At 39.6% G+C, this 14,069-nt stretch overlaps 1 long non-coding RNA gene across 1 annotated transcript; it reads right to left on the bottom strand.

The window, feature by feature from the left end:
* Positions 1-856: 856 nt before the first annotated feature.
* Positions 857-6,340, bottom strand: LOC104005999 (uncharacterized). The gene is made up of 3 exons (XR_679513.4): positions 6,008-6,340; positions 4,818-4,979; positions 857-1,710 (listed from the first exon to the last, which is right to left on the bottom strand). It is a non-coding gene; the product is annotated as an uncharacterized LOC104005999 (long non-coding RNA).
* Positions 6,341-14,069: the final 7,729 nt, after the last annotated feature.

The raw sequence follows: 14,069 nt of genomic DNA, 5'->3' as shown, positions 1-14,069 counted from the left end.
ATAGGAACTTTCTGTTCTTCCTTAAGCCATTTCCCTTCAATGTTCTTACCTGTAAAATGGGGAGAATACAGACAACTATTTATTAAGGGCCTGCTATGATACTTGCCACACGCTAATCAACTCAGCCATTGTATGGCAGCAGCTGCCATAAACCATAAGTACATAAATGTATGTGGCTGTATTCCAATAAAACTTTATTTACAAAAATAGGCAGCAGGCAGGATGTGGCCAGTGGGCAGTAGTCTGCCAGTTCTGCTCCAGGTTATCTTTAGTCCCAGCTGTGGCCTGCTCTTCTGCCTCTCCTAGCTTCTAGCTCTGCTGTCCCATTGATCTGTATTACACTTTCCCCTCTCCTTAAATGCTTTTCTTCTACTCATGTGTTAGCTTTCAGTAAAGAATTACCTCATCAGGAGAAAGTGCTGTCCACACCTTTAGACTATTACAGGCCCCCCTGCTGTGTGCTCCCAAATGCATTTCCTCTTTCACCACCTTCATCTCACTTTGTTATAATTATTTATTTCCATGTCTTTCTTCCCTGCTAAACTGTGAGCTCTGTGAAAGCAGGGATTGTTTGTCTCCCATGCCATTTGATCACAGGGCTTAGCACAATTCCTGACACATAGTAGGCGTTTGGTAAATACAAGGGAAAAGAATGAATAAGCACGATTTTACAGAGAACATCTAAGATAAACTTTGGCTACTGTACACTTGTGTCTGCCTATTTTACAATTTTTCCTAAAACCACCTTGTTCCCAAGAAATGGATTCTTCACTTATATATATTTTCAAGCTCACAGGCAATTTTGCCTCTATTTTACAGCGTAAGAATTTTGAAATGAGGAAACATCAGTGAAATCCATGTTTAAGGCACTTTTATTCTCATGCCACTATTTCCCTGCAATGGTGACCTTTAAATTTAGCCTGAGTATAAGTGGGGTTGTCAGAACATCAGGTTACATTATGTTATTCAGCTATTTGTGCCTTTTAAAGACGATGTAAGTTCCAACATAGACCGCACAGCGGGAAAGTTACCCTGATGATATTCTGGAAACCGCCGCAGCCAGGATCACATCCGGAAGTGGGTCAGTATTCAAGAAGGCTCATGCTTCTTGGAAGTCACTTTCACTGGAAACAGGCCCACGTTTATCCTTCCAGAAAATAAGTAACCTGTGGCTCGTGCATGGCCTTTCTTCTTCAGGCAGATTGGAGAGAGGATTGTGTTTGAAAGAAAAGAATGGAAATGTGCCCGCAGCACTTATTTTTCTCCTTCAGGGTGGCGTGTGGAGCTGTGTGCTTGGACCTGCAGTGAACGGTGGAGTCACTGATTTTTCCACCTAATATGGGGTTCAGAGGACTCCGGGCTGGTACTGGTCCTCCACAATTCCTCCTAGATGTAAACCAGCCCCCCGACCTTTTTTGCAGCTGTTTGACTAGCTGAGCCCACTTCCTCATTGATAAACAGCTTTGATAAATAGGTTGAACTAAACAGCTCCCAGAGACACTTCCAGCTCTGGTCATGCAATTGATTTCTTCAGGATGCTTTCAGAGACACATCAGGGCAAGAAGCATGGGGCATGGGGTGAACGGAGGAGGGAGAGGGGATCCAGCTTTGAATGGTAAGGCAGGGCTTCTCCACTTTTTGTTGCATTGCCATGAAACAATGACCTCTCGCTGTGCTCCCAGTCCCAAAGAATAAGCTGTAAGCTGATGTCTGAGAAGAAAGATCCGAAGGAGATGCATAGACACATAGAAATCACAAATAATAATAATAATAAAACCTAATACAATGCCTAACTTGCTCCTTAGAAAACTGCAATGTGGCACTAGACAAAAGACACCTTCCTGGGCTTTACCCCAACCCAGTCCAGTTTAAATGACAATGGACCTGCACACTTTAATAGTTTTTAAAGCCCATTGCCTATAGACAGGCAGGATAATCTAGTAACAATGAGAAACATCATCAGGCACTAAGTTCTAGCACTGTTCTGATTGCTGTAAAGGTATTAGGTAGAGTCATATGCAGCTGCTGTTTTTCTAGGCCAAAAATGGATAAACACCAGCAATTTCATATTTCTATCTAAGATTAACTCTTTTGATTTTTACAACAATCTCCTAAACACTGTTGTTGTCTTTTGTTATGAGCTCTAGATGGGTTTTTAACTCAGCTCTGCTACTCTGGTCAAATGTGCCTTCGTTTTCTCCCATGTAAAATGAGACTAATAATACTGCTTGCTTCATAGGGTTATCACGAGGACTAAGTGAGTGAATAAATGTAACAGTGCCTGACATATCAGTGCTAAATAAATATCGGTCATTATCATTAGCTTTACGTAAAGTGACGTTAAGGTCTCCTTCATTCTAGAAATACTTTGTGCAGTGGCACTTCATGTTTTGTTTTGTTTTTTTTTTCCCTACCAGGCACTTATTTCTTCTTCTCTTCTAAAATAGCATCCCAATTTCCCTTTCAGGGAACTTGTCCCCCTGGCTGACTATCAGCCAGGGATCCTTGCCTCCCCTCACTATGGCGTATACATGTACCCTGAGGTTAGCCAGCCTCTCTCCTGTGTCCTGTATTTTCCAAAGCCACATTATTCTGCTTTTCCTGTGATTCTGAAGCTCTTCTGTGTCCTTCCAATAAATTCCTTTTTTATTGCCCATGAACAATGGGCACGTGGAGGAAATACGGAAGGTAATTTAGCAGATTGTTGGCAAGTTAAGTTAGCAAGATAAGTGGTTTCTATTGTTGCAACTAAAGATCTTTAAAATATATATCATTGGAAATAGACATTGTAATGTTCTTTTTATGAATAATGAAACCAGCTAACATTTACTGATTCTCTGTCTAGACTTTTACTATGTGGTTATGTTTAACACACTTCTGCGACAGTAGGCGCCATTAACCCCATTTTGCAGAGAAGAAAATTGAAGACTTAGATTCCCCTGCCAGCTTGTCCTGCTTGTGTGTCCTTGAGCAAGTCTCTGAACATCTCCAAGGTCTCAGTGTCCTGATATGTGAAGTGGGGTTGGTGACCTTTCCCACCCACAGGGTGGTTTTGAGAATCAAGCAAGATGATGAATGTATAAAAGCTCTTTGTAAACTATATAGTTACATGCCATATACGGGTAAGATTGCATTATGATTCTCTTTGATGAAAGGACACATTTTAACTCCTGTGTCTTGGTGCCTAATTTAAGCCATTTGTTGTTCTTTCTGCATAATAATAATAATAACAAATAAATAATGCATGTTTCAAAGTGAAAGCCCTAGCTAACACACACCCCAGAATGAGATTCTTTTTCTTGGAAGCAACACTACACCTATGTGGATTTCCTGGGTGCTTTATGTTCTTGCCAGGCTAATCATGGCTGAAACTTGTGTTCTCTGCTTTTCTGATCAAACTTAGAGTCCTTCTCTCTCTTTTCCCTTTATTTCCCTCCTGTCTTTCCCAATCTAGAAGCTCCCCAAGGACCAATAAATTCCGGCAATGACTACACACAGCCTTCTAAGGGTTTTCAGTATATTAGAAATAAGATCCAACTTCCTGTACTGAAACCAGAATTTAAATGAAGGTTTTCCAAACTCTACTGAGGATTATATAAAGAGTAAGCAGGAATCATAAAAATTAGGAATATTATTTTCAAATGCCAGGGTTTTTAATAGACAAATAATGTATGGGATCAGGCTGCAGTATATTAGCAAAAGATAGAGAAAAACGAATGAAAGAGAAACATTTCACTGTGAAAACCAGATGAATATTCTTATTGGCCCACAGTGCCATCTTGTGGATCATTTTTAAATAGGGCTTCGTTTTCAGTTGTGATTGCATTTGTTTGACTGTTCCTAATCATGTAAAGCATCCATTAAAGTCTGCAAATGATTTCCAGGTAACCCAAGAGAACATAGATGAACACACCTGGTGGAACTCATCTGTTTATTGATATCTCATCCTCCTTAGGCATAGTTGGCCTGTCATTCCATGCTTTAAATAACTTCTCTCTTTGCCCTCTGTAATAGTAGATGTTCATGGTTCTCTCTGGCCATTTTCTTCCAGCCTTCACCAAATCTACTTTATCTATGTAACTCCTAAGGTATGTTCTTTGCCTTCTCTTTCTAGATGTAGTGGTTATGCACCTTTTCATAGGTTTTGTAACCCATAGAGAACCAATGGTTACCCATGGTCCACGGACATTCTTTCCAGAAAAAGACACTCAGATGACTGTGCCCCTCCTGGCACACACACTCTGATAGACAAAGAACACACACTCTTACACACTCGCACACACCTACACTCACATACATGCTCACACATTTCAGCCAACAATTTCAGGGGGGTTCACAAAGCTCCTGGTTCCATGTTTAGAACCTTTGCTTGACAGTACTTCCTTCAGTGATGTTATGGAATCCTAGACTTGTAACTATCACACCTATGAAGAGGTATCTCAGATGCCAGGTTCTTTTCTATATCCAGTCCTTTGTTTCCAACCGCCCTCACTATTTCTGATGTAAACATCCTGCCCTTCCCTATGGCTAACGCTGTAGCCATGTTGATCTCCTCTCAAGGAACACTTCTGGGCACGTTCAAATTCTGTTCACTCTCCAAGCCCCAGCTCATATACTACCATCTCTGGGAAGTCAATCTCTAATCAGAGAGAATTAAACTTTCCCTTTGTGATCTCTTAGACTATTTTTTTAAGTTTTCACATTAAATATTTCAGACTTTCTACTGTTTATAATTGCCTGAGTAGATAGGTTCTTAAGGAAAGAAAACATGTCTGGTTTCATTTTGCAGCTTCTATCATAACAAGAGAGGGGCTTACCTTGTAGCTTGTAGCTTTTCCTTTAAAGTCTTTGAGATTGGAAGACTTGGTTTAATTTCTCACTTTAGACCTTAATGTGTGACTGTGAGCAAGGTAGTTAAGCTTTCCAAGCCTCGGTTCTTCATCTGTACACAGGGATCCGATGGTTCCTATATGTGGGGTCTGTGAGAGGATTCAATGAGTCAAGGTATGTAATGCACTTTGCATGTTTCCTGGCACACAGCTGGGGATCAAAATATGTTTCTTGAATAATAGGACCCTCAGAAAAGGAAAAGAAGCTGAGGTCACTCTCTCCAAAAAATGTATTCCCATGATTTTGAAATCAAGGAGCTTGTCCTTTCTTTCTGTAGGAGTGATTAGGATGTCCCTAAATGTTAGAAACTCAGTTAACAGCAGAGAAACAAGATGAATCAGCAGTTTGCTCTAATAGATCCAATCTTTGAAACCTTTCAATCAGCATTGGGATGGCAACCCAAGTAATTTTTTTAAGTATTATTTTATTTAGGCCTGTGTGGCTGGCTTTTCAGTCTCGGCTGACCATTAGCAAGAGCAATCTGCAGCTGGTTTCGGTCTCCTGGCACCAGTGGTTTTCACAGCAACAGCAAGTTGTCTGTGGTGCAGTAGAAAGAGCACTGAAGTTGGAGGTAGAGGGTCTGACCCAAAGGATACCCCCTTGTTCCTCCAAACCACATAGCCCGGAGAATAAATATGGACTTCTGCTGCTCATTGAGGTGCGCATGTCTATTGATATAAATTATTTTATGTCCTCCAGCATGATATTTTGTGCAAAAAAACACTATTTTTGTAAGTTTATATTTTTAATTAAAATCTGTTTAGTTTACAACTTAAAAAATATTATCTTCCCGGTTTCTGCCATATTGCTTGCCAGCCCACTCCCCAGAGTGTTGATCCAGTTAACAACGGACTAGATCACATTTCCCACAGCTCCCACAGGCTGAGATGTGAAGCTTATTGTTTCTCCCTCTCCAACCCTGCCATCCTTGTTGAACTAAATATCCTCCAATATGATTTTCATGAATCTGATAGATGTACTGTGGGGTCATGTTGCCATTTAAGTTGGGCATTTCTATGGTTATGAGAGATGTTGAACTTTTTTCCTAAGCTATTTAAATTTCCCATTCTATGACTCCCCTACTTATGTCCTTTGATGACAGAGTTGGCTTTCTTACCTTTTTCTTGTTGGTTTGCAGGAGTACTTTGTATATTCTAGGTATTAATCCCATTCAAAAATTCTCCTATTTTTTTCATTAGTTTGTAGCTGTATGTTTCACATTGAAGTCTCTAATTATCTAAAAGTTCCTCCCTTGACCAGCCTGGAAAACAGAGTGAGACGTCATCTCTACTAAAAAACACAAAAATTAGCCAGACATGGTGGTGTATGCCTTGGTCCCAGCTACTCAGGAAGCTGAGGTGAGAGGGTCGCTTGAACCTGGAGGTGGAGACTACAGTGAGCCATGATCGTGCCACTGCACTCCAGTCTGGGTGACAGAATGAAACCCTGTCTGAAAAATAAAAGAAATAAATGAAAGTTCCTCTCCTTGCTTATGGGATAAGATGAAGATCTCACTTTATTTTTCTCCTTAATATGAGTCTATTTCCCAATATCAACTTCTTAACAATCTGTCCTTGAGCCACCGACTTGTCTTGCCACTTCTATCATATATCAATTCCTAGATATATATGGATCTGCTTCTGAATTTCCTGTTCCATTTCATTGTGATAGTTGAATGTTCCTGTGATAGTACTGTTTTCGTTTCCATGGTTTTGTAGGATATCTTCATATCTGCTAAGAAATTATCTTTCATTTTCTCTTCTTTTTAAAAATTAACTTAGCTATTCATGGACTTTTAGTATTAACCACAAATTTGAGATAAGTCTTAAGTTTATTTAAAAAATGCTGTTTATAAACTGCATTAATTTCTAAATTATTGGTTTTTGTTTTTGTTTTGTTTTGTTTTTGAGACGGAGTCTCACACCGTCGCCCAGGCTGCAGTGCACTAGTGCGATCTCGGCTCACTGCAGCCTCCACCTCCCAGGTTCAAGCGATTCTCCTGCCTCAGCCTCCTGAGTAGCTGAAATTACAGGTGCCTGCCACCACGCCTGGCTAATTTTTTTGTATTTTTAGTAGAGACGGGGTTTCACTATGTTGGCCAGGCTGCTCTTGAATTCCTGACCTCGTGATCCACCCACCTCGGACTCCCAAAGTGCTGGGATTACAGGCATAAGCCACCGTGCCCAGCCAAATTAATTTTTAAAGAATTGACTCTATTACAATTTTAGGTCATTCTACCCATGAACATAATGGCATTTTCATGTATTCAAGTCTTTGTCTATTTCTTTAATAAAGCTTTAAATGATGATCTGTAAAGCTCTTATATTTTGTTAAGTAAATTCTTAAATATGCTAGAGATTTATTGCTGTTGTAAATGTTATGTTATTTTCCATTATATGTTCTAGTTTGATGTTGCTGGTATAGAGAAACACTATTATCATTTGATACAGTCTCTGCAAATATTACTGATATGTCTTATTAATTCTAGTTCATGACGGTTTGAGTTTTGTGTAGATTATCATATCATCTTCAATTATGTTACTCTTCTCATCCTTTCCAGTCTTTAAATTTTATTTCTCTTGGCTGACAGTAGCACCCAAGACCTCCAAAGCCAAAACCACATTCACAGTAGCAGTAATAAAAGGTTGCATTCTATTTTCCTGATCTAATGAGAATGATCAAAGATTTTACCATTAAAGATCATCCTACAGTAAGGTTTAGGTATGGATATTTTATCAAGTTTAAGAAATTCCCTGATAGTCTGAATTTGCTAAGAGGTTTTAACATAAATATATTTTGAATTTTATCAGATATTTTAATCTAATAATCATACAATTATTCTTATTTAGACCATTTATTTGGATACCTAGTTAATTTTCATTAATATTTCTCATGCGCTAAAAGAAAATGTCATCAGTTAGGATTTTTTTGCTTATATATCTGTTGTCAAATTGTCTTCTGCATGAAAGTCATTCATTCCACTTTTAAAGTGTTTACCCTTAATTATTAAGACCTATACTTGTGTTTATTTTTCTATATGGGTCTCTAAAACTTAGCATTAACTCTATGTTTCTCCAAACAGTACAAAGACCCTAATTATCTTCATTCCTTCTCCTTTTTTTTCTTTTTGGTTTGATAAGAGTCCACTGTTTCCATTATAGACTTCTCACATCCTAATTTTCAAGTTGGTTATTCTTTGCAAGTGCTTGTTCTGGCCTTTATTACAAATTCCCTTGACTACTCCTTTGAGATATTTACTATATCTATTTAGATTTTTTAAATATGCTCCATTCATTCTACTGCATCTAGTAAATATGAATGGCTTCACCATATCATCTCTACCAGGAGAGGCAAAAGTTCAGCCCCTGGTTTCCCTCCTGTAAGTCTGAGGAGAAAGGATCCTGCCTCAGGACATTGGGCCTCTGGGATTACTTATTTATCTTGGTATTGTCCACTTGCCACTTCTACCAGCAACATTGACCTTTGCTAGCACTGCTTTAACAAGGTACCACCAACAGAATGGTTTAAACAGTATATTGTCCCATAGTTCTGGAGGCAAGAAGTCCGAGATCAAGGTGTCAGAAGACTTGTTTCATTCTGAGGGATGTGAGGAAGAACTGGTTCCAGTTCTCCCCTAGCTTCTGGTGGTTTGCTGGTGTATTAGTTCATTTTCACACTTCTGATAAAGACATACCCAAGACTAGGCAATTTACAAAAGAAAGAACTTACAGTGACTGGGGAGGCCTCACAATCATGGCAGAAGGTGAAAAGCATGTCTCACATGGCAGCAGATAAGAGAAGAAGAGCTTGTGCAGGAAAACTCCTCTTTTATAAACCATCAAATCTCGTGAGACTTATTCACTACCAAAAGACATATTCACTACCACAAGACAGCACAGGAAAGACCTGCTCCCATGATTAAATTACCTCCCACAGGGTCCCTCCCATAAGACATGGGAATTTAAGATGAGATTTGTGTGGGGACACAGAGCCAAATCATATCATTCTTCCCCTGGCCTTTTCATGTCCTCACATTTCAAAACCAATCATGCCTCCCCAACAGTCCTCCAAAGTCTTAACTCATTTCAGCATTAACTCAAAAGTCCGTAGTCCAAAATCTCATCCAAGACAAGGCAAGTCCCTTCCTCCTATGAGCCTGTAAAACCAAAATCAAGTTAGTTACTTCCTAGATACAATGGGGGTACAGGCATTGGGTAAATACAGCTGTTCCAAACGGGAGAAATTGGCCAAAACAAAGGGGATACAGACCCCATGCAAGTCAGAAACTCAGCAGAGCAGTCAAATCTTAAAGCTCCACATGATCTCCTTTGACTCCATGTCTGATATCCAGGTCATGCTGATGTAAAAGATGGGTTCCCATGGTCTCAGGCAGTTCCACCCCTGTGGCTTTGCAGGGTACAGCCTCCCTCTTCACTGCTTTCACGGGCTGGCATTGAGTGTCTGTGGCTTTTCCAGGTGCACAGTGCAAGCTGTTGGTGTATCCAGGTGTTTTCATACATCCTCTGAAATCTAGGCAGAGGTTCCCAAACCTCAATTCTCCACTTCTGTGTACCCACACCACATGGAATCTGACAAATCTTGGGACTTGCACCCTCTGAAGCCATGGCCTGAGCTGTACCTTGCCCCCTTTTAGTCATGGCTAGAGTGGGTGGGATGCAAGACACTAAGTTCTTAGGCTGCACACAGCACGAAGACCCTGGGCCTAGCCCACGAAACCATTTTTTCCTCCTAGGCCTCCAGGCCTGTGATGGGAGGGGCTGCCATGAAGACCTCTGACATGTCCTGGAGACATTTTCCCTAATGTCTTTGGGATTAATATTTGGCTTCTTGTTACTTATGCAAAATTTTGTAGCAGGCTTGAATTTCTCTTGAAATGGGATTTTCTTCTCTATCACGTTGTCAGGCTGCAAATTTTCCAAACTTTTATGCTCTGCTTCCCTTATAATACTGAATACCTTTAACAGCACCCAAGACTCCTTTTGAATGCTTTGCTGCTTAGAAATTTCTTCTGCAAGATACCCTAAATCATCTCTCTCAAGTTTAAAGTTCCACAAATCTCTAGGGCAGGGGCAAAATGCCACTAGTTTCTTTGCTAAAAGATAACAAGAGTTTTGCTCTTTGTAACAAACTTGTTTGCTCCAGTTTCCAACAATATCTCCATCTGAGATCACCTCAGCTTGGACCTTAAAGTTCATATCAATCATCTCCATCTGAGATCACCTCAGCTTGATCCTCATAGTTCATATCACTATCAGCATTTTGATCAAAGCCATTCAACACATCTCTAGGAAGTTCCAAATTTTCCCACATTTTCCTGTCTTCTTCTGAGCCCTCCAAACTGTTCCAACTTCTGCCTGTTACCCAGTTCCAAAGTCGCTTCCAAATTTTTGGGAATCTTTTCAGCAGCACCCCACTCTACTCATACCATTTTAGTGTATTAGTCCGTTTTCACACTGTGGATAAAGACACACCCAAGACTGGGCAATTTACAAAAGAAAGAGGTTTATTGGACTTACAGTTCCAAGTGGCTGTGGAGGCCTCACAATCATGGTGGAAGGTGAAAGGCATGTCTCACATGTTGGCAGAAAAGAGAAGAGAGCTTGTGTAGGGAAACTCCCCTTTTCAAAAATCATCAGGTCTCTTGAGAGTTATTCACTATCATGAGAACAGCACAGGAAGGACCTGCCCCCATGATTCAATTACCTCCCACAAGTTCCCTCCAATAACACATGGGAATTTAAGATGAGATTTGGGTGGGGACACAGCCAAACCATATCACCTGGCAATCTTTGACATTTCTAGACTTCTAGCCGTATCGCCCTAGTCTCTGCCTTCATATTTACATGGCATTCTCCCTGTGTGTATGTCTGTGTCCAAATTTCTCCTTTTTATAAAGACAACAGCATATTGGATTAAAGGCCCACCCTATTCCAGTATAATTTCATCTTAACTAATTATATCTATGATGACCCTATTTCCAAATAAGGTCACATTCTCAGGTACTGGGGCTTAAGACTTCAACATATAAATTTTGATGCCTTTATAAAAAATATATAGTTTGAAAGACACAATTCAATCCGTAACAGCCTTCAAAGTACCTCCCTGGACCTCTGCCCTGGGTGCTGCAATTTTATAATCTAAATAACTAATCCTTGCTCTGTAGAGAGGAATGGAGAGGTTTGTCCTCAGCTTTTATTTTCTTCCCACCCCAGTTGCATGTATCATTTCTCTGTGGTCTATAGCGAGGGCTAAGCTTATGATACTGTTTTTCTGATTTATATTGGCAGAAAACATTAGAGAAACAAACACTACGACAGAGCTTCCACCGTCTGCAGTTCCTGCCTTCTTCTATTCTAAGCTGCCATTTTTCCTCTATATTGTGACCCAACCGTTGTTTTGTCTCTGGGAGTTTTTTACAGTTTTTATTCACAGTCTCAGATCCACCACCTTCTCTCTTGCTTCTGTGGCATTTCAAAAAATTCTTTCACAGGCGGGAGACTTAGTCCATGTGAATTTGATATCTAGTTGGAATCATCCTTTGCCTGAAGTTGTTTTATAGCACACCAGTACACAGGAAAACCCTTAGTTTATCAGGTATTTCTCATTTAGGGAAGAAAAAAATGAGTGTTTTTATAATTTCTACAATGGAGGCAAATGGATAGGCAATTAAAGCTAAAAGCAAAGTTTTAAAATACATTTTAAAGTTAAAGATTTTTGCTCAAGAAAGAGTAAGCAGCTGTAGAAAAGTTAGTACATTGATAAATGATTGTTTTCCAGACATGGATTATTGTTGAAAACAAGAGGATGCTTGTTAAAGTGCTGTAGATATATTAATTTTTCTTTTCAGCATTGTTTGCTTAATACTTTGTTATGGTTCTTCCTGTCAACTTAAGACTAATGAGATCTATAAGTTTGGAAAGGACACTTTATTTCTTATAGAGGATTACAGCTTGTAAAGTGACCATTCTGACAGGCTCAGAGTGTAGCCTCCAGTCCAAGCCTAGAATCAGGCACTTGGAGAGAGGGAAGCGTGAGACAGGAATTTAAGCTGAACAGGTTGTCCAAGTATACTTATTCAACAGATTACAGGAGGAGCTATGAATATTCATGAAGGTGGTCCTAACTCAAGTGTACTGAATAAACTTACAACCTATGTTCACTATGGGATAGAGACTTAACCTTTAAGTGTATTATATAGGTCTTTACAGGACACAAAAGCATTCCAGTGTGCAGTCTCTGTAAACTGACCAAAACCAGTTCATGATCAGTGGCCTCTTATCAGGAGAAAGTGATTGAAATCAGTGTCTTGTCCAGTGAAAGCTATACCTGTGGCTTTTGGAACAGGAGAACCAGTCGGTATCTTGTGGTAGATGAGCAGCAAATTATTTTAATATTGCTTATCTTGAAGCCAGTGCTTGTTTCACTGCTAGAGAAAAATAAAAACCTGTGGCAGTTAGAACATAGTTTATTTGTTGCCAGCTGTGATGGCTCATGCCTATAATCCCAGCACTTTTGGAGGCCGAGGCAGGGGGATTGCTTGAGCCCAGGAGCTCAAGATAAGTCTGGACAACATGGCAAAACCCCATCTCTACTAAAAATAAAAATAAGTAAATAGATAAAAACAAGAAACAAAAAATGTTAAGCAGTTTTTTTAAAAAAGAACATATTTTAGTCTTTTAAGTGTAGGGGCATAGGTCTTGCCTGGCATGGTCTTAGGTTTACAGGTTGGGATCATATTGCCACAGAGTCCATTCTGTCAGTCTTATGATCTCTATTTTAACATCAATGCTGATCAGTTGTGTCTAAACCCAAAAGGAAGAGGGTATAATGAGGGATATCTGATCTACTGTCCCATCATGGCCAGGAACTCAGTTTTTACAGTTTCTCTGGGGTACCCTTGGCCAAGGGGAGGTGGTGTATTCAGTCAGTTGGGGGAGTTCGGATTTTCTTTTAGTTCACATTTCTCATGCTCTAATGCACTTTTACCAGCTGAACGTGATGGAAGAAATCACGGGGTGAGAGTCGAAATGCCTGGGGGCTTGACTTGACACTGAGTAGGTCCACTGAGCTTCCATTTTCCTCTGTCAAATCAGGGGCTAGAGCCCACATTCTGTCCACGTTCTCACCACATTTAACATTCCATCAAATAGCATTTGCTTGTCACAGAGTGAAGATCACTGTGCATTGTACTTTTGTTAGTTTGAGAACTTGAAGGGGCTAAACCTCCAAGAAATTTTGTACATATTTTCTTTTGTATCGATTTATCTCACAGATGGATGATATAACCTATCTGCAGTAATTCTGAAGTAATTTTATAAATCTGGTGGTAAAATGAGATTTACAAATATACAATTTGACCCTAATGTCTACATTTCTAAATGGATAGAAAATGAACACTTTCTAAACATACCCAAAACAAAGCCATATAATATGCAAAAGCAGACAAGTGTTCCTTTGATTTAAAGAATGTACTTCAAAAAATGAATTTACTTCTCAGTCTATCCTTGATGGTCATGACCTTGGGAGTCTTGAGGCATACTGGCCAGATGTCCTGTAGAATGTCCTGTAATTTGAGTTTGTCTGATGTTTTTCTTGCAATTATCCTGGGGTTATTGGCTTTTTACAAAAACCTTACTGATGTGAATTACATCACATCAGATTAGGTGATACATGATATTTGCATGATACCACTATAGTACCTTAACTTTTATTACCTGACTAAAACAGTGTTTTCCAGGTTTCTCCACTGCAAAGGTACTGTTTTTCCCTGTCCCTGTGTTATTCTTTGGAAGGAGTCATTAAATGTAGTCCACTCTCAATGACAAGAAGTGGGGGAATTAAACTCCAACTCTTAATGGAGTGGGAGACCACTACATATGTCATTTGAAATTCTCCTATATTGCTTGACCTTTTGATACACTTGTTCTATTTTGTTTTGTTTGTTTTAGCCATATATCAATGGTGTGGCACAGTTGGCTCATAGCTTGAAAGAGCCTATTGTTAAATTTTCAGAAACTTTGCATACTGGTTGACATCATGTTGGTAGCCTAAAATCAACTATGGTGGGAGTGTTTACACCATAGATATTGGCAAACACTACAAATTAGGACTTTTTTTCCTAGGGAGCTGGCTGTAAAAGTTATCAGCACACCCCTGTA

This window comes from Pan troglodytes, chromosome 3 (genome assembly GCF_028858775.2).
Source record: "Pan troglodytes isolate AG18354 chromosome 3, NHGRI_mPanTro3-v2.0_pri, whole genome shotgun sequence".
In the NCBI taxonomy this organism is placed as follows: Eukaryota; Metazoa; Chordata; class Mammalia; order Primates; family Hominidae; genus Pan; species Pan troglodytes.
Note: the sequence above shows the minus strand (reverse complement) of the source record. Positions and strands in the feature narration are given on the sequence as shown.